Raw genomic sequence first — 19135 nt, 5'->3', positions numbered from 1 at the left:
ATGCAACACCCTCAAGACCAGGTCACTGACGGAAAGGGGGCGGGGGGGATTGCACAGCCTGGAAACAGGCGTACATAAGGTTCACTCTGTTAATAAATGCCCAAGAATATCTCCTTGCCTATGGCTCCTTGTTCTGATAAGCAATTTCATGTCACTGATGTGAAACCTTGGTCCCTGCACAAGGTAAAGGTAGGTGTCTCAGTCCAGGGCCTCTTCCCTGTGCTTTGTGCAACCTTCCCAGCACACACTCTGCCTTCACTGTCACAGTAGTCATGCCACCACCTCGATGGGGTTTATCACTCTTCCCAGAATGTCCTTGGCCAGCAGCACAGAGGTCCATCATCGTGTGCGTGCTCTCAGCACCTCTGAGGTGAGGCTGGCCCACCATCTCATCAGCAGCATCTGTGTCTGGTGGTCCTGAAGGATTCAGCTCACAAGGATCAGCAGAAATTAAAATTTCTCTGCTGCATCTCTATAGGACGTGAACCTGTTTACAGTGCACAAGCAAGGTATCATTAGCCAGACAGGAATCAGACAGACATTCATATAAGCTATGTGGGGCTCTATGGAGTGTTCCCACTGCACGTCATCACCATCCTCCTGGGATGTAGGGACCATGGGCATCCATTGAGTCTCCATGACAGGAACTTTATCACAGAGTAGATGTGCTGCCAGCAGCCACACAGGAGTCAAAGGTTCACAGATGCAATGTGAGGATCTATACTGTCTTCTCACTGCATGTCATCACCCTCCATGAATCTAGCGACTGTGAGGGCCTTCCAAGCTCGCCTGCCTCATCCAGCCATTGCGAGAGCCTTACTACCGTCATTCACTCCTTTGAGGACCTCCTCACCCTCATCCCCATCGACATCCTCATTGGAGGAGACGTGCAGCTCCTCCATCTCCTCCTCAGGCAGCTCCTCTCCCCATTGCAGTATCAGGTTGTGAAGGGCACAGCAGGTGATGCCAATGTGTAACACCCTCTGGACTACATTCCAAGGCTTCACCAGACTGATCCAAGCACTGGAACCTTATTTTCAACATCCCAATGGTCTGCTCCACCAAGTTGCGAGCTGCAGCATGAGTCTCATTATACCATCGTTCTGCTGCAGTCTGAGGCCGCTGCACGGGTGTCATCAGCCACATCCTCTGCAGGTAGCCCTCCAGCCACTCTGCACCCTGGAATATGTCAGGGATCTGAGACCTACTGAGAATGTAAGAGTCAGGGGCATTCTCTGAACCATGCACAGACCTGCAGGATGAGTTTGTGGTGGTCGCACATCAGCTGAACCTTCAGTGAGTGGAAGCTCTTACAGTTGATGTAGATTACTGCTTGTTGCCTCAGAGATCTAAGCGCCACATGAATGCAGTCAATGACGCTTTGCACTTGTGGGGAAACAAGATCTGGGCAAATCCTAGTGTCCTTGCATCCTGAATTTCCTGATCCCGGGCAAAATGCACAAGTTGTATGCCTTCACGAAGATGGCATCCGTGACCTCATGGAAGCATTTGTGCATGGAGGCTTGAGATATCCCAGAAGTCCCAAATGGAGCCCTGAAAGGAGCCACTGATGTAGAAATCAAGCGCTGCTGTCACTTTCACGGCCACCAGCAGTGGATGTTCTCCATGTCCTCGTGGCATCAAATCCTGCAAGTGGCAGATGTGACCGACCAGTTCCCTGAACATGCGTAGTCTTCAGCGACACTGGTTCTGACATCTGCAGGAATGGCAAGCACCATCTATACACCTTAGGTCTAGCTATGTGGTGGCCAGTGACAGCTCACTGTGGCTCTTCAGCGGTGTGTGCAGGAGCCCCTTCCTGAGGGCGCTACAGTTCCTCTCTCCTCCTTAGTCTCCGCTCTCTGTAAGCCATGAGGCATACAGCCAGTTCACCATGCTCCATGATCCTGATGTACTTCGCCTGCAGGATGAAAGGGAAACACTCGTGAGTTAGCTTGGGTATAATAAGAACCTCTCATTGTTAAGTCTGAAGGCCCCCTTAATGCACCCCGGAGAGTGCTGGCCACCATTTGGATGGTCAGAGTTAAGGGTGCCGCATGGCTGTCCGAAACCCCACCCACCTTTGCCCCACTCCACCTGACCAATTGGCAGCAGCTTTGCCCACTTCTTTGCTGCATGCGGTGCTCTCAGCTCATTCTCCTCACCCATACTGCAAGGCTGCACTGTTAGCTTGTATTGTGACAGGGACTGGTCCAAACCCGAATGATGACATTGCAAGGGTCTGAGAGCACCTCCACCAGTGACTGCTCCATGGCCAAGAGATTATAGTGGCCCAGTCGTCCAATTGTTCTGCAGTCCGCTAAAACTTTCATTAGTTAGCAGTCTGTGCCTGAGTTGGGAAAGCTCTGGAGCACTTGGTGGCAATTTCATGCCTCTGCATTGCTTGATTGAGCAGCTAAGCTAGAGACCCGGCTCCAAGCATATTAATGTGGCTGCGTCTGAACTCTCTTAGCTGCGGAGAAATGGTCACTATACATGGTTTCCCTAATGTGTGGCTGCTTCCCTCCTCCACACACCCCCCACCTTGCATGTGTACTACCATCAACTGCAGTGCAGCCTTTACCCACCCCCCCCCCAACGCAGTGCAAGCCTTGCACCGCACCATCAACCAGCCGGGAAAACGTGACTTGCTTGTTGCCCTCGCCTGAATGTACGGCCCTTCAACCTGGAGGTCCAAGTGCTCTCAAGTGCTGCGCAACGTTACTGTGCACACACACCTCAGGAGTTCCCCTCGAAGCACAGCTCGCCAGGTGCATGCCTTATAAATGCAGTTATGAAACATGTAGGCCTGAAATCCAGCATGGGGGGGATGATTCTGGTGAGCTGGGCTTATATGCAGATGTATTACAATCAAATTTCCGATATGGGACAGCAGGAAACGTGGCCTGCCATTGACGAGCAGAGCAGATGACTGGAAACTGGGTTTCATGATTTTTGGCCTTCCACCATCTTGTCTGCTCGTGCCTGCCATGACGCCCATGCCAGTCGGCACGGACAATTTCACCTAACGGGAATCAAGCTGATTTAGCCGTTCACCATCAGATCTGGCTGAACCACACAAAACACTCTGCTCCTGTACTCATCTGCTAAAACTGTTCACTCTTCCAAATAATACTGTCATGCCAAGATAATATCTGGCTCCTTTTCTCTACTGCAAATAAAATCGTCCTAAACTCTTCTCCAGTCTCCTCCACCCTCACTAACAACTCAAAACCACCCCCCTTCCTCAGGGCAATTCTTGCCCTCTGCCCAAAGACCTGTTAAGTCACCTGAGGACACAAAGCAAAGAAGTCTGGCAGACATCATCCTCATTGATGGCAATGACATCTTCAAATGCAAGGAGTTCAATGACTTCTATGTCACCAAGATCAAAACAATATGATCAGCTGCCTCTGCCGTGCCCTTACCTTCCATTAGCCCTCCAGGCCAAATTTCCTTTGAAGATTCGTCTGCTCTATCCCTAAACACACATCTTTCTCTAGTTTATCCTCTCCCCGCATACCCTTTTCAAGTTCATCTTGTCTACAGGACCCATCTCCTGCTCCCCGACCTTACTCCCACTAAATTGCTGACCAGTTCTGTCTCTTCAGGTACTTCTTTAAACCTGCATGATAACGTCTCTCCCTCTCAAAAAACAAACCAAAGCTTGGCTGCCACCAGCATAGCAGGTTATCCCATCACCAACATTTAAATGGAAGGTGCCAACATTCTCATCTTTCCCGAACTCCAATGCTTGAATCTTTCCAATCAGGTTTCTGCTCCGCCTCATTAGCAAAGCACCACAGTCACAAATGGCATTCTAGCAACTATGACAAAGGTAAACTATTCCTCCTTGCCCTTCTCAAAATGTCTACAGCCTATAAGACCGTAAGACATAGGAGCAGAAATTAGGCCATTCGGCCCATCGAGTCTGCTCTGCCATTCAATCATGGCTGATAAGTTTCTCAACCCCATTCTCCCACCTTCTCCCCGTAACCTTTGATCCCCTTACCAATCAAGAACCTATCTATCTCCGTCTTAAATACACTCAATGACCTGGCCTCCACAGCCTTCTGTGGCAATGAATTCCATAGATTCACCACTCCCTGGCTGAAGAAGTTTCTCCTCATCTCTGTTCTAAAAGGTCTTCCCTTTACTCTGAGGCTGTACCCTCAGGTCCTAGTCTCACCTACTAATGGAAACATCTTCCCCACGTCCACTCTATCCAGGCCTTTCGGTATTCTGTGTGTTTCAATCAGATCCCCCCTCATCCTTCTAAACTCCATCAAGTATAGACCCAGAGTGCTCAAACGTTCCTCATATGTTAAGCCTTTCATTCCTGGGATCGTTCTCATGAACCTCCTCTGGACCCTCTCCAGGGCCAGCACATCCTTCCTGAGATACAGGGCCCAAAATTGCTCACAATATTCTAAATGTGGTCTGACCAGAGCCTTATAAAGCCTCAGCAGCACATCCCTGCTTTCATATTCTAGTCCTCTTGAAATAAATGCCAACATTGCATTTGCCTTCCTAACTACTGACTCAACCAGCAAGTTATCCAGGATTCTCTTAAGGTTTAGGACTCTCAAGTCCCTTCGCACTCCAGATTTCTGAATTCTCTTCCCATTTAGAAAATACTCTATGCCTCTGTTCTTCCTACCAAAGTGCAGACCTCACACTTCCCCACGTTGTATTCCATCAGCCACTTCTTTGCCCATTCTCCTAACTTGTTCAAATCCTTCTGCAGCCTCCCCACCTCCTCAATACTAGCTGTCCCTCCACCTATCTTTGAGTCATCTGCAAACTTAGCCAGAATGCCCTCAGTTCCTTCATCTAGGTCATTAATGTATAAAGTAAAAAGTTGTGGTCTCAACACTGATCCCTGTGGAACTCCACTAGTCACTGGCTGCCATCCTGAGAAGGACCCACTTATCCCCACTCTCTGCCTCCTGCCAGACAGCCAATCTTCTATCCATGCTAGTACCTTGCCTCTAACATCATGAGCTCTTATCTTACTGCGCAGCCTCCTGTGCGGCACCTGTCAAAGGCCTTCTGGAAGTCCAAGTAGATAACATCCATTGGCTCTCCTTTGTCTAAACTACTCGTTACCTCCTCAAAGAATTCTAACAGATTTGTCAGGCATGACCTCCCCTTGATGAAACCATGCTGACTTTGCCCTATTTTACCATGAACTTCCAAGTATTCTGAAATCTCATCCTTAATAATGGATTCTAAAATCTTACCAACGACCGAGGTCAGGCTAATCAGCCTGTAACTTCCCGTCTTTTGCCTCACTCCCTTCTTAAACAGGGGGGTTACTTTAGCAATTTTCTAGTCCTCTGGGACCCTCCCTGACTCCAGTGATTCCTGAATGATCACCACTAATGCTTCCACTATCTCTTCAGCTATCTCCTTCAGAACTCTGGGGTGTAATCCATCTGGTCCAGGTGATTTATCCACCTTCAGACCTTTCAGTTTTCCTAGCACCTTCTCCTTGGTAATGGTCACCATACTCACCTCTGCCCCTGACTCTCTTGAACTTTGGGGATGTTACTTGTGTCTTCCACCGTGAAGACTGACGCACAGTACCTATTCAGTTCCTCCGCCATTTCTTTGTTCCCCACTACTACTTCTCCAGCGTCATTTTCCAGCAGCCCAATGTCCACTTTTGCCTCTCTCTTACCCTTTATATATCTAAAAAACTCTTGCAATCTTCTTTTATATCACTGGCTAGTTTACCCTCATATTTAATCTTCTCCCTCCTTATTTCTTTTTTAGTTGTCCTCTGTTGGTCTTTTTAGGCTTCCCAATCCCCTGGTTTCCCACTGCTCTTCGCCGCATTGTATGTCAGCCACGGTTGCCTCATCCTTCCTTTAGTATGCTTCTTCTTCCTAGGGATGAATTTTTGCTGTGTCTCCCAAATTACTCCAAGAAACTCCTGCCATTGCTGTTCCACTGTCTTTCCTGCTAGGCTCATCTCTCAGTCAATTCTGGCCAGCTCCTCCCTCATGCCTCTGTAGTTGCCTTTTTCCAACTGTAATACCATTACATCTGATTCCAGCTTTTTCCCTCTCAAATTGCTGGGTAAATTCTATCATATTATGGTCACTTCCTCCTAAGGGTTCCTTTACCTTAAGCTCCCTTATCAAATCTGCCTCATTACACATCACTAAATCTAGAATTGCCTGTTCCCTAGTGGGCTCCACCACAAGCTGCTCCAAAAAGCCATCTCTTAGACATTCCACAAATTCCTTTTCTTGGGATCCACTACCAACCTGATTTTTCCAGTCTACCTGCATATTGAAATTCCCATGATCACTGTAACCTTGCCTTTCTTACACACCTTTTTTCTTTCTCCTGGTGTATCTTGTGCCCCACATCCTGACTACTGTTCGGAAGCCTGTACATAACTCCCATTATAGTTTATTTACCTTTGGGGTTCCTCAACTCTACCCACACAAATTCTACATCATCTGACCCTACATCGTGTCTTGCTATCGATTTAATTTCATTGCTTACTAACAAAGCAACCCCACCCCCTCTGCCAATCTGCCTATCTTTTCGATAAGATATATATCCTTGGATATTAGCTCCCAGTCCTGATCCCCTTGCAGCCATGTCTCCGTGATGCCCACCACATCTTACCTGCCAATTTCAATCTGCGCCACAAGCTCATTTACCTTATTTCGTATACTGCGTCCATTCAGATACAACACCTTCAGTCCAGTATTTCCCGTCCCCTTTCTCATTGTCATCCCTTTATCTGATGTGCTTGAAATTAGATCCCTAGCCCTTTCCAAATACTCTGTCCTATTTTGTGTTCTGGAGACTTTAATAGCCTCTCCTTTCTTTTCAGTTTTTTCATAATTTTCCATGAAGTTGAATCCATCCCCCACCACGCTAACCTGCCTTGTTTCATACTTCTTGGAGTTTTACCCTTCTCCCACTCCCAACCCCCTCCCCCACTTTCCAGTTTAAAGTCCTGTTGACCACCCTATTTACCCTTTTTGCTAGAACATCGGTCCCAGATCGGTTCAGGTGGAGACTGTCCCAACGGTACAGATCCCTACTGTTCCTATACTGATGCCAGTGCCCCACGAAATGGAACCCCTCTTTCCCACACCACTCCTTTAGCCACGTGTTTACTTCCCTTATTCTCATGTTCCTTTGCCAATTTGCACATGGCTCAGGTAGTAATCTTGAGATTATAACCCTTGAGGGCCTGTTCTTTAATTTAGTTCCTGATAATCCCCAAACAGGTAAGACTAGGGAAGAGGACCTATGTTATTTGTCCCGAAGTGGACCACAACAACTGGATCCTCCCCCTCCCTCTCCAAAATCCTTTCAAGCCGGTCAGAGATATCCCTCACCCTGGCACCGGGCAGGCAACATACCATGCGGGACTCTCGATCCTGCTTACAAAGGATGCTATCAATTCCCCTAATTATAGAATCCCCTACAACTACCACTTGCTGTTTTGCTCCCTCCTCTTGAATGGCCTCCGGTGCCACGGTCAGCTGGCTCATCCTCCCTACAGCCCTGTTCTTCATCCACACAGGGAGCAAGTACCTCGTACCTGTTGGACAAGGTCAAGAGCTGAGGCTCCTCTGATCCTGAACACAGGATCCCTCTACCTGCCTCACTTGCAGTCACACCCTGCTGACCCTGACCACTAACTGAATTTGAGGTACTTAATCTACCCGGTGTGACCGCCTCCTGAAACAAAGCGTCAAGGTAATTCTCCCCCTCCCGGATGTGCCGCAGCGTCCAGAGCTCGGATTCCAGCTCATCAATTCTGAGCCGGAGTTCCTCCAGCAACCAACACTTGCTGCAGATCCGGGCACTGCGGCTAGCAATGGAATCTGCCAGCTCACACATCACACAGCTACAGCACATCACCTGCCCAGCCATCTCAACTTAGTTAATTAATTTATTAATTAGCTTTGCAGTGTTTTTTTTAAATTTGGTGTAGATTTCCTACCAACCAATCAGGTCACAGCCTTCCTGTGATGTCACGTTTTCAGTTTTGGCTTCAGTTACTCTGTGCCCCGAGGTCACCGCTCCAGTGCTCCTCCCTCAGAGTCTGCTCCCTGGAGACAAGGCCGCGAATCACCGAGGTAAGCTAGATTTATACTCACCGCTCCGGTGCTCCTCCCTCTGAGTCATCTCCCAGGATTTTCTCACCAATCAGCTGCTTTTTCTTTAAAATCCACTTTCAGAAGAGTGTCCCTCGCAGGTCTGGTGCACTCCTGAAGGCACTGCCTCTTCCTCTCTCTCTTTTTATTTAGGTTTGAGGGAGGGAGGGAGGGATGGAAACACTACAGCAATGCAATGTTTGGGGCTATTCCGTTCTTTGACAGTGGGACCTCAATTCCCTCCTGAGTCACGGTGTCTGCGGTGACTTCTTCCAGAATGCTTCAGTCACTTCTCAGTGCCCTCTGTTGGATGCTCTTCCTTCTGGTGAGTGCAGGAGTCCTTCTCCTCGATTCCCTCCTGAGTCGCGGTGTCTGTGGTGACTTCTCCCAGAATGCTTCAGTCACTTCTCACCAGCATCCTCTGTTGGTTTGACATGGCTGACCATACCAACCTCCTCCAATGCCTTTCCACTGTTGTCCAGCTGGATGGGACTGCTCTCATGCCACTTCATTCTAATCTAATTAAATCACAACCACAGTATCTCTTACAATGGCTTTTCTCCCCTCATTACCCACAAGGGTCTATCCTTGGTGCCCTATTTCTTATCTACATGTTGCCCCTTGGCACCATTATTTGAAAGCAAAGTGTTAGTATGCTGACCACACCCAGTTGTCACCACATCTCCCGACACCACTGTTGCTAAATTATTAGGCTGCTTATCTGACATCCAGTACTGGTTAGACCAAAACATCCTCCAATTAAATATTGGGAAGACTGACGTCATCGTTTTTGGTTCCAGCTCCAACCGTTCCCTAACTTCCAATTCCAGACTTCTCTGCAAATGTCTGAGACTAAATAAAGTCAGTTCACAACCATGGTGTCACATTTGAGCCAGACCATATATCAGCACCAACACCTAGATCACCTGACACCTCTGGATTATCGCCCAACTACACCCTTGGCTCATCTGTTGCCGAAATCCTTATCCATGCCTTTGCTACTTCTATACTTGACTAGACGAATGCACTCCAGGATGGTCTTCCATATTCTACGCTCTAAATTGAGCCAATACAAAACTCTGCTGCCTATGCCCTTACTTGCATCAAGTCCTGTTCACTTATCAGCCTCCCCGTTTGCTGACCTATGTTGGCACCCAGTAAAGCAGCGTCTGGATTTTAAAATTCTCATCCTCATTTTCAAATTCCTGCAAGGCCTCATCCCTCCTTATCACTGAGGGAGTGCTGCATTGTCAGAGATTACCTCTTTTGGATGAGTCGTTAAGTCGTTAAACCAAAACCCTGACTGCCTCCTCAGGTTGAAGTAAAAGACCTATTCCAAAGAAGGGCAAGGGAGTTATCCAAACCAATTTTTATCCTCCAAAAATTATCACAAACAGATTATCTCGTTGTTATCACTTTGCTGTGCACAAATTGGCTGCCATGTTACAACAGTGACTACATTTCAAAAGTATTCCATTGGCTGAAAAGCACTTCGAGATGTTCTGTGATCACGAAAGGCACCATATAATGCAAGTCTCCCTTTTAAGACGCTCAGTAAAACAACTTTCTGACCAAGATTTTGGACATCAGACCCAATCTCTCATGTGACAGTCACATTTTGTTTTATAATGCTCCCAGAAACAGCCTTGGGCCGTTTCGTAAGGAGCTTTATAAATAAAATGTTGTTGAAAACTCTCCATTGGTTGGAGTCATGCTTAACACAAAAGTAGATGGCTCTGTTTGCCAGAAGCATCAGTGACATCACTGTAGGAGTTCACTAGGCAGCATGCTAGAATCAACCATCTTAAGCTGCTTCAGTGACTGGCCTTCCCTCAATTATAAGCTTAGAGTATGAATGTTTTGCGATGATTGCAGTGTTCAGTGCCATTTGCAACTCCTCAGATATTGAAGCCATCATGTACAGATGCAGCAAGCCCTGGAAACATTTGGCCTTGGGCCGACAAGTGGCAAGTGTCATGCCCAGTAGAAGCATATCATGAACTTTGTCAATAGCTTTGAAAACTGGACACAAATGAGCTCTTAAGATGGCTGCCACAAATCATGTGACTTTTAACATTTTGACTACAGACAGAGGGGAAGGTAGCCATCTGTGGAATTCACACATCTCATCGTTTAATAATTGATCAACATCTAAAGACTATGGAGTCCAGACTGCCTGTCTCCATGTTTCATACTGGACAGAAAAGGAAGATTGAAGCTCAATGAGCAATATCAACTTCCCATTGTATCATAATGGTCTTCCCATCCAAACTAGACAGGGTGGGCCTCAGGAGTGTTAGCCCAATGGTCATGTGATCGAAATTGGTTTGGGGGACTGCACTCTTATTAATCCAGGACCCAGCAGATCCATCAGAATCAGTCATCAGCCAGTCTGAGAACCAGACTCAAACTCGCTGCAAGTCATCAAGCAACCAAAATACTGAAACATATTAAAAGCTCACCTGAGAACTAGCCTCCTGGATATTCAGCTATAAGAAACCCCACAACCTGATGTGATCTTTTTGCTTTACAAAACCCTCACTTCAACTTTAAATCACCAAATCCGCTCAAGAAACCACATGGGAGACTGGAAATCATAGAGATTGAATTAACTATAATCTGTAGAAGTGCACTCTGTGCCCAATTTTTGTGTACGCGCATGTTCGTGCACAAGACCAAGTCTGTGACATTGCGCTAATTCAGGGTAAATGTGAGAGAATAAATAACCTTTGTTTTAAATGCACAAAAGTCGCTGCTGAATTGTTTATTTGGGATACACACTCCAAGAATAAGAAAAAAGAGATACCTCTTTCCATACAAAAGATACTGATTACGGGCAGTAAAAGAGCCCATACCTTCGGATTGTGACGCAAGTAACATTTGTGCCACACAAGTACTAAGCAATGAATCTCCAACAAAGAGATCATCTAACCATCACCCCTTGATGTTCAACAGCATTTATTGCTGAATTCCCCCATCAACAACATCCTGGAGTTACCAATGACCAGAAATTTAACTTCACTCACGATATAAATACTGAGGCTACAAGAGCAGGTCAGAAGCTAACTCTCCAAAGCCTGTCCACCATTTGCAAGGCACAAGGTCAAGACTGGGATGGAATACTTCCCACTTGCCTCAATGACTACAGCTCCAATACTCCAGAAGCTCAATAACATCCAGGACAAAGTAGGCTTTTTGACTGGCAATTCATTCACCACTTTAAGCATTCACTGCTTCCACTACTAATGCAGAGTGGAAGCATTGCGTACATTTTATAAGATGCAATTCAGCAATTCACCAAGGCTTTTTTGATAGCACCTTCTAAACTTGCAACCTTTACCACCTAGCAAAACACCAGCAGGTGCATAGAACCACCACCACTTTCAAGTCATACACCCTCCTGACCTAGAAATAATAAATCTCTATTCCTTCATTGTCACTGGATCAAAAACCTGTAACGCTGCACCTGACAGCTTTACAGGCAATGCCCATATCTCATGAAATGAATGAATTGTCAAGTGAGATATCATTTCAGTAAATTTGCTGCTTTAGTGCAAGGCAAACAGGGCTGCTGTAGAATTACAGTAAACATTAAAAAGTACCAAGCAGCACCATAGCAGATTCATTACTAATTAAAACAACATATTAGGTTGAAAGATTTTACGGTTATCACAGAATTATTTTTGGGAAGTGTAACAATTGTTTTGTAGGCAAATATGACAGCTGTTCTGTACCATTTGGTTGAGGGAGAAAATGCTGGCTAGAAAAAAGTGAAACAACTCCTTTATCCTTCAGAAAATGCAATTAGATCTTAAATATCTACCTAACTGACAAGCAGACAGGCCTTGCATTAACACCTCAGAAGGGCATGACCCAATCTCCCACCCTCCTATGATGCACTACAATGAAGCTCTGATGTGTTGTGCCACAATGCTGATTAATCAGCAATGAGCAGCAAAGCAAAACAAGCTGTTCTGATAATGATCAGATGAAGCGACATTAACATCCTGAAGCACAGAGATTAGTATTAACAGAACTCTAAGGAATTCTTCAAAAAAAAAAGTCCAAGTAGTACAGTGAGGTGCAGGCTGTCAACAGTTGTGCATGGTCATTGCGCTGACCATTTATGACTGCCAAGGCTGGAAACAGTTGCGTGCAAGTACAAATGACTATAACACAGGTGGTGTCAACTTGTGTGAAAACTGACACTTTGGCTGCTATGAAAACTATGTCACAAACTTTGTAAAGATTACAATCTTGAACTGCACTGAAATTGCTTTCGCTTGATGTGCATGGAAAGCAAGGTAGGCTTCTTCTGATTATAAAAACAGAAAATGCTGGAAAACTCAGCAGGTCTGACAACGCCGTTTCTCACTCCATTAGATGCTAATGTTTCGAATCCATATAATTCTTCTTCAGAACCAAAGAGAAGTAGATATGTGATGAAATTTACACTGTTCAAGGGGGTTGGAGTAGGTGAAGTTGGACAGAAGGTCAGCGATAGGTGGGGTTAAGGAGAGATCGACAGATGTCATGGACACAAGACAAAAGGAGTGTTAATGGTATCGGTAAGGGCTGAAGGTGCTGATAATAGCATAAATGTGAGAAAGCAAAATTTGTGAATAGCAGAGCAAGGGTTAAGCACTATATGAAAGAGCAACATGGAACAAGTAACAGGTGGCCCTATTAGAGGTGGGTTGGAAGGAGGGGGGCCAAAAAAAAGGTTAAATGAATAAAAATAAATAAAAATAAAAATAATATTTAAAAAACGGTGTGAAGATAGAGGAGAGAGCTCATGGTCTGAAGTTGTTGAACTCAATGTTAAGTCAAGTCTGGAAGGCTGTAAAGTGCCTAATCAGAAGGTGAGGTGCTGTTCCTCCAGTTTTCCCTGGGCTTCACTAGAACATTGCAGCAGGCCAAGGATGGGCATCTGGGCACGAGAGCAGGATGGCATGTTGAAATGGCAAGCAACAGGAAGGTCTGGGTCATGCTTTCAGACAGACTGAAGGTATTCCGCAAAGCAGTCACCCAGTCTGCGTTTGGTCTCCAATGTAGAAGAGCCAGCAGGCCAAATTGAAGGAGGTGCAAATGAAGCGCTGCTTCACCTGAAAGGAGTTTTGGGCCCTTGGACAATGAAGAGGGAGGAAGTAAAGGGGCAGGTGTTGACCTTCTGCGATTGCCTGGGAAGGTGCAGTGGGAAGGGGATGAGGTGTTGGGAGCGATGGGAGTGGACCAGGATGCCCCACAGGGAACAGTCACTGTGGAATACTGACTGGGGGGGGGGGGGGTTTAAAAAGAGAGAGAGAGAGAGAGAGAGACAAAGGGAGGGGGAAGGGGTGTTTGGTGGTGACATCATGCTGGAGTTGGCAGAAGATGACCCTTTGAATCTGGAGGCTGTTGGGGTAAAAAATGAAGACAAGAGGGGACTCTACCATGGTTCTGGGGAGTGAGGAGAATGTGTGTGAGTGCAAAGGCACAGGAGACGGGTCGGACATGGTTGAGGGCCCTGTTAATCAGAGTGGGTAGGAAACCTAGATTAAGGAAGAAGGAAACCATGTCAGAAATGCCGTTTTGGAAAGTGGCATCATCGGGGGTGATGTGACGGAGGCGAAGGAACTCAGAGAATGGAGTGGAGTCCTTACATGAAGCAGGATGAGAGGAGTTGTAGCTGAGGTAGCTGTGGGAATCAGTGGGCTTGTAATGAATATTGGTGGACAATCTATCACCAGAAATGGAGACAGAGAGGTCAAAGGAGGGAAGATGGACCATGTGAAGATGATAGAGTGGTGGAAATTAGAAGCAAAATTGATCAATTTTTTCAGGTCCAGCCAAGAGCATGAAGCAGCACCAATATAGTCATCAATGTATGAAAAACAAAAGAGCTGCGGCAGGGGGTCCCCTAGTAGGACTGGTTCGCGGAATGTTCCACATAACCCATAAAGAGACAGGCATAATTGGGGCCCATGCAGGAACCCGTAGCCACACCTTTTGTTTGGAGGGAGTGAGACAAGTTTAAAGGAGAAATCGTTCAGTGAGAGAACAAGTTCAGCCAGGCGGAGGAGAGGAGATTGTTCAGACCTCTGTTCAAGGAAGAAGGGGAGAATCCTCAGACTATCCTGGTGGGGGATACAGGGTAGAGGGATTCGATGCCCATGGAAGAGGTGGTGGTTAGGGTCAGGGAACTGGAAATTGTTGATATGTCATAGGGCAAAGGAATTGTGGATGTAGGTGGAAGGAGACTTCTTCTGATGATGAGAGGAAGGGACAGCATGACCAAATAAGAACAAATCTTACGTAAAAAGTGGGATAGGAAGGCAGATGCACAAGGGTATAAACATCAAAAGGAACATTTGTCTGGTTTACACCTTGTGCATATCAGTATCTTATAGCCATTAATAAAGTAAAGACAACTGATTGCACCAGAGGTAGGCTTTCATGAGCATAAGCTTGTTGGTCTGTAATGTCCATAGCAGATTTAGAGTTCTTCTCCTTCAGGTACCACGTCCCAGAGAGGGTTTTGACAATCATGGGCTTCCGTTGGATTGGTCCATGATCATGCTTGGCAAAGTGCTGCATTAGTTTGCCATTGCCTTCTGCAGTACAGCTGACCAGAAACTCTCCCATTCTTTCCCACCTGCCATCAGGCATAATGGAAGGAGGCTGATAATCAAAAACAAAAACAGAATTACCTGGAAAAACTCAGCAGGTCTGGCAGCATCGGCGGAGAAGAAAAGAGTTGACGTTTCGAGTCCTCATGACCCTTCGACAGAACTTGAGTTCGAGTCCAAGAAAGAGTTGAAATATAAGCTGATAATCAATCTGTTTGGCCATGTTATGCACAACCTGCCATGACCATAATGTCCTAAGGGGGACTTGACCTGGAGCTTCTGGCCCAGAGGTAGGGATGCTACCACTGCGCCACAAGACCTTACAGATTTAGAGTATGACAGGTAAAGTTCTCAATATACCCAGACACTGCAGGAGGTGAAAGTGGTTTTAATCAATTTGTACTGCTAGCATTCCAACGATATTCATCTTGAATATGGTTCACCATCAGCTTTGAGGGAAATTAGGGATGAGCAACAAATGTTGACTTTGCCAGTGAAGCTCACATCCCATGGAAAAAAAAGTTTAAAAACAGGATAATCATCTTCACTTTAGAGGCTGAAAATGCATTCCTCGTTCAAATCAGGGCTTTCAGTTTCTTGAGCTAATAGGGATTGAATGAGAGTAAATAGCTTACAAATAAAGAAGTAAATATTAAAACTTAAGCTTATTTGTAAACTGTTAAAATTTTAGCTTAAAGCTTATTGATGTTTTCTATCTTCACACCTGCCTCACCATCCATTCTCTCCAATGTTTCCAAGTACACTTATCCATGCTTTCATGATTTCAGGTTAACTTCTAACACATCTTTTTTCTCCCACCAGAAATTCCAAAATTTCTCTTTATACAAACTTTAGCCTGTCCAAAACAGCACCATTCACATCCTGACCTGCACAATTCCTGTACACCACTATTCATACCAGCCTCCAATGGTCCTCAGACTTCCAAATGCACAAATTTCACAATCATCATCCTCAAAAGAATGCATCTTCAGCCTCACTATCTTAAATCACCCAATTGTTAATTCTGAAGTCCTCAAACTCTGGGCACCACAGTGTCAAACCTTCAGTCTTCACCTGAATCTCTGGAACACCTTTCCTAAACTACTTCGCCTTACCACTTCATCCCCTTTTTGACACACAACTTAAAGCAAGTTTCCAAAATTCTCCATAGTTCAGCCTGTCTCTGCCTCTTTGTGCAAAGCACCCAAGGATCTTGCATTACGGTGGAGCTCCAAATCCAAGTTGCTATTGAAATCCATTTTCATAATCCTACACCATATTAAATACATTGAAATAAAAAAGGAATCCTTTACAAAATACTCTAGATAAACAAACTTGATAAAGCAAATGGTATACAATCCTATAACTAAAGATCAAGAAAAACCATGCCCCTCACTAGAATGTACTAGTTGCATGATGACGCAGGTAGCACTAGATGGTGTTAAGCACTGCTCAGCCACAAATCTGGACCAATTTGAACAACTCAGTCTATTTATTTCAGTCACTGTACTAGCTTTTTTCTACCTAATAATTCCAAGTACGTAATAGAATATACATCAATCTTTTCCAAAACCGCCTCTTGATCACTATCATTTGCTCTTTAGTATAACCAAGCAGGTTGAGTTTAATGTGTTTGTATTAATAATTCCTCTATCAACGTGCTACATTGAGACAGAATAAACTGGGCCAGAAAGAAAGTCCTCTATACCTAACACCATTGTTGAACTGAAAGATGACTTAAGACATAGTTACACTTAATTACTGAACATACTGAGTTTTACTGAAAGAGGCAACTATTGTACAGGCTATTACTACATCATAAAAACAAAAAAACTGCGGATGCTGGAAATCCAAAACAAAAACAGAATTACCTGGAAAAACTCAGCAGGTCTGGCAGCATCGGCGGAGAAGAAAAGAGTTGACGTTTCGAGTCCTCATGACCCTTCGACAGAACTTGAGTTCGGAGTCCAGGAAAGAGCTGAAATATAAGCTGGTTTAAGGTGTGTGTGTGGGGGGCGGAGAGATAGAGAGACAGAGAGGTGGAGGGGGTTGGTGTGGTTGTAGCGACAAACAAGCAGTGATAGAACACATAGGTGTTAAGTTAAAGTTGGTGCTAATTAAGAATGGATGGTAGGGCACTCAAGGTATAGCTGTAGTGGGGTTTTTTTTTATTTTATATAATGGAAAGGGGGTGGGGATGGGGGAGGGGACTCACGACCTAAAGTTGTTGAATTCAATATTCAGTCCGGAAGGCTGTAAAGTCCCTAGTCGGAAGATGAGGTGTTGTTCCTCCAGTTTGCGTTGGGCTTCACTGGAACAATGCAGCAAGCCAAGGACAGACATGTGGGCAAGAGAGCAGGGTGGAGTGTTAAAATGGCAAGCGACAGGGAGGTTTGGGTCATTCTTGCGGACAGACCGCAGGTGTTCTGCAAAGCGGTCGCCCAGTTTACGTTTGGTCTCTCCAATGTAGAGGAGACCACATTGGGAGCAACGAATGCAGTAGACTAAGTTGGGGGAAATGCAAGTGAAATGCTGCTTCACTTGAAAGGAGTGTTTGGGTCCTTGGACGGTGAGGAGAGAGGAAGTGAAGGGGCAGGTGTTGCATCTTTTGCGTGGGCAAGGGGTTGTGCCATAGGAGGGGGTTGAGGAGTAGGGGGTGATGGAGGAGTGGACCAGGGTGTCCCGGAGGGAGCGATCCCTACGGAATGCCGATAAGGGGGGTGAAGGGAAGATGTGTTTGGTAGTGGCATCATGCTGGAGTTGGCGGAAATGGCGGAGGATGATCCTTTGAATGCGGAGGCTGGTGGGGTGATAAGTGAGGACAAGGGGGACCCTATCATGTTTCTGGGAGGGAGGAGAAGGAGTGAGGCCTCCTTCTCCTCCCTCCCAGAAACATGATAGGGTCCCCCTTGTCCTCACTTATCACCCCACCAGCCTCCGCATTCAAAGGATCATCCTCCGCCATTTCCGCCAACTCCAGCATGATGCCACTACCAAACACATCTTCCCTTCACCCCCCTTATCGGCATTCCGTAGGGATCGCTCCCTCCGGGACACCCTGGTCCACTCCTCCATCACCCCCTACTCCTCAACCCCCTCCTATGGCACAACCCCTTGCCCACGCAAAAGATGCAACACCTGCCCCTTCACTTCCTCTCTCCTCACCGTCCAAGGACCCAAACACTCCTTTCAAGTGAAGCAGCATTTCACTTGCATTTCCCCCAACTTAGTCTACTGCATTCGTTGCTCCCAATGTGGTCTCCTCTACATTGGAGAGACCAAACGTAAACTGGGCGACCGCTTTGCAGAACACCTGCGGTCTGTCCGCAAGAATGACCCAAACCTCCCTGTCGCTTGCCATTTTAACACTCCACCCTGCTCTCTTGCCCACATGTCTGTCCTTGGCTTGCTGCATTGTTCCAGTGAAGCCCAACGCAAACTGGAGGAACAACACCTCATCTTCCGACTAGGGACTTTACAGCCTTCCGGACTGAATATTGAATTCAACAACTTTAGGTCGTGAGTCCCCTCCCCCATCCCCACCCCCTTTCCATTATATAAAATAAAAAAAAACCCACTAGAGCTATACCTTGAGTGCCCTACCATCCATTCTTAATTAGCACCAACTTTAACTTTAACACCTATGTGTTCTATCACTGCTTGTTTGTCGCTACAACCACACCAACCCCCTCCACCTCTCTGTCTCTCTATCTCTCCGCCCCCCACACACACACCTTAAACCAGCTTATATTTCAGCTCTTTCCTGGACTCGAACTCAAGTTCTGTCGAAGGGTCATGAGGACTCGAAACGTCAACTCTTTTCTTCTCCGCCGATGCTGCCAGACCTGCTGAGTTTTTCCAGGTAATTCTGTTTTTGTTTTTTTTTTTATTACTACATCATGTTGATTCTTTTACTTCCTTGCCATCCAACAAAATTCTTCATCTGGCTATCTCCCTCTGAAAGCTTCAAACTTAAACCTCAACTTTTCGGCCTGACTGATTCAAATTATTTCCAAAAAAATAAATAAAATGATCAGGAACATGCAAATTTAAATAACTTGACTAAACTTCAAACAAGTTGCCAATCTGAACACATTCCCATAAGCTGTTTGTATTTTAATTAAATTGATTACTCCCTCAGATTCATGATTTTGACCTCTTATTGATCATGACTAAATTAAAGAAACTAATACCATCTTTAAAAAAATGCTCAATTTAATCAGTCAAGACTGGTTCTAGATTTATGCTATAGTTGGAATATATTACACAATGCGAAGTTTTTGATACAGTATCAGAGAGAGCTAATCAGTAACTGTTTTAAGGTATTCCTTAATACCAGATGACTAAGATAGGAAGACTACCAATTGAATGAAGCATTTTGAAGATGCTAAA

Source organism: Carcharodon carcharias, chromosome 4 (assembly GCF_017639515.1).
Source record: "Carcharodon carcharias isolate sCarCar2 chromosome 4, sCarCar2.pri, whole genome shotgun sequence".
In the NCBI taxonomy this organism is placed as follows: domain Eukaryota; kingdom Metazoa; phylum Chordata; class Chondrichthyes; order Lamniformes; family Lamnidae; genus Carcharodon; species Carcharodon carcharias.
The sequence above is the reverse complement of the archived record's forward strand: the minus strand, read 5'-3'. Positions refer to the sequence as shown.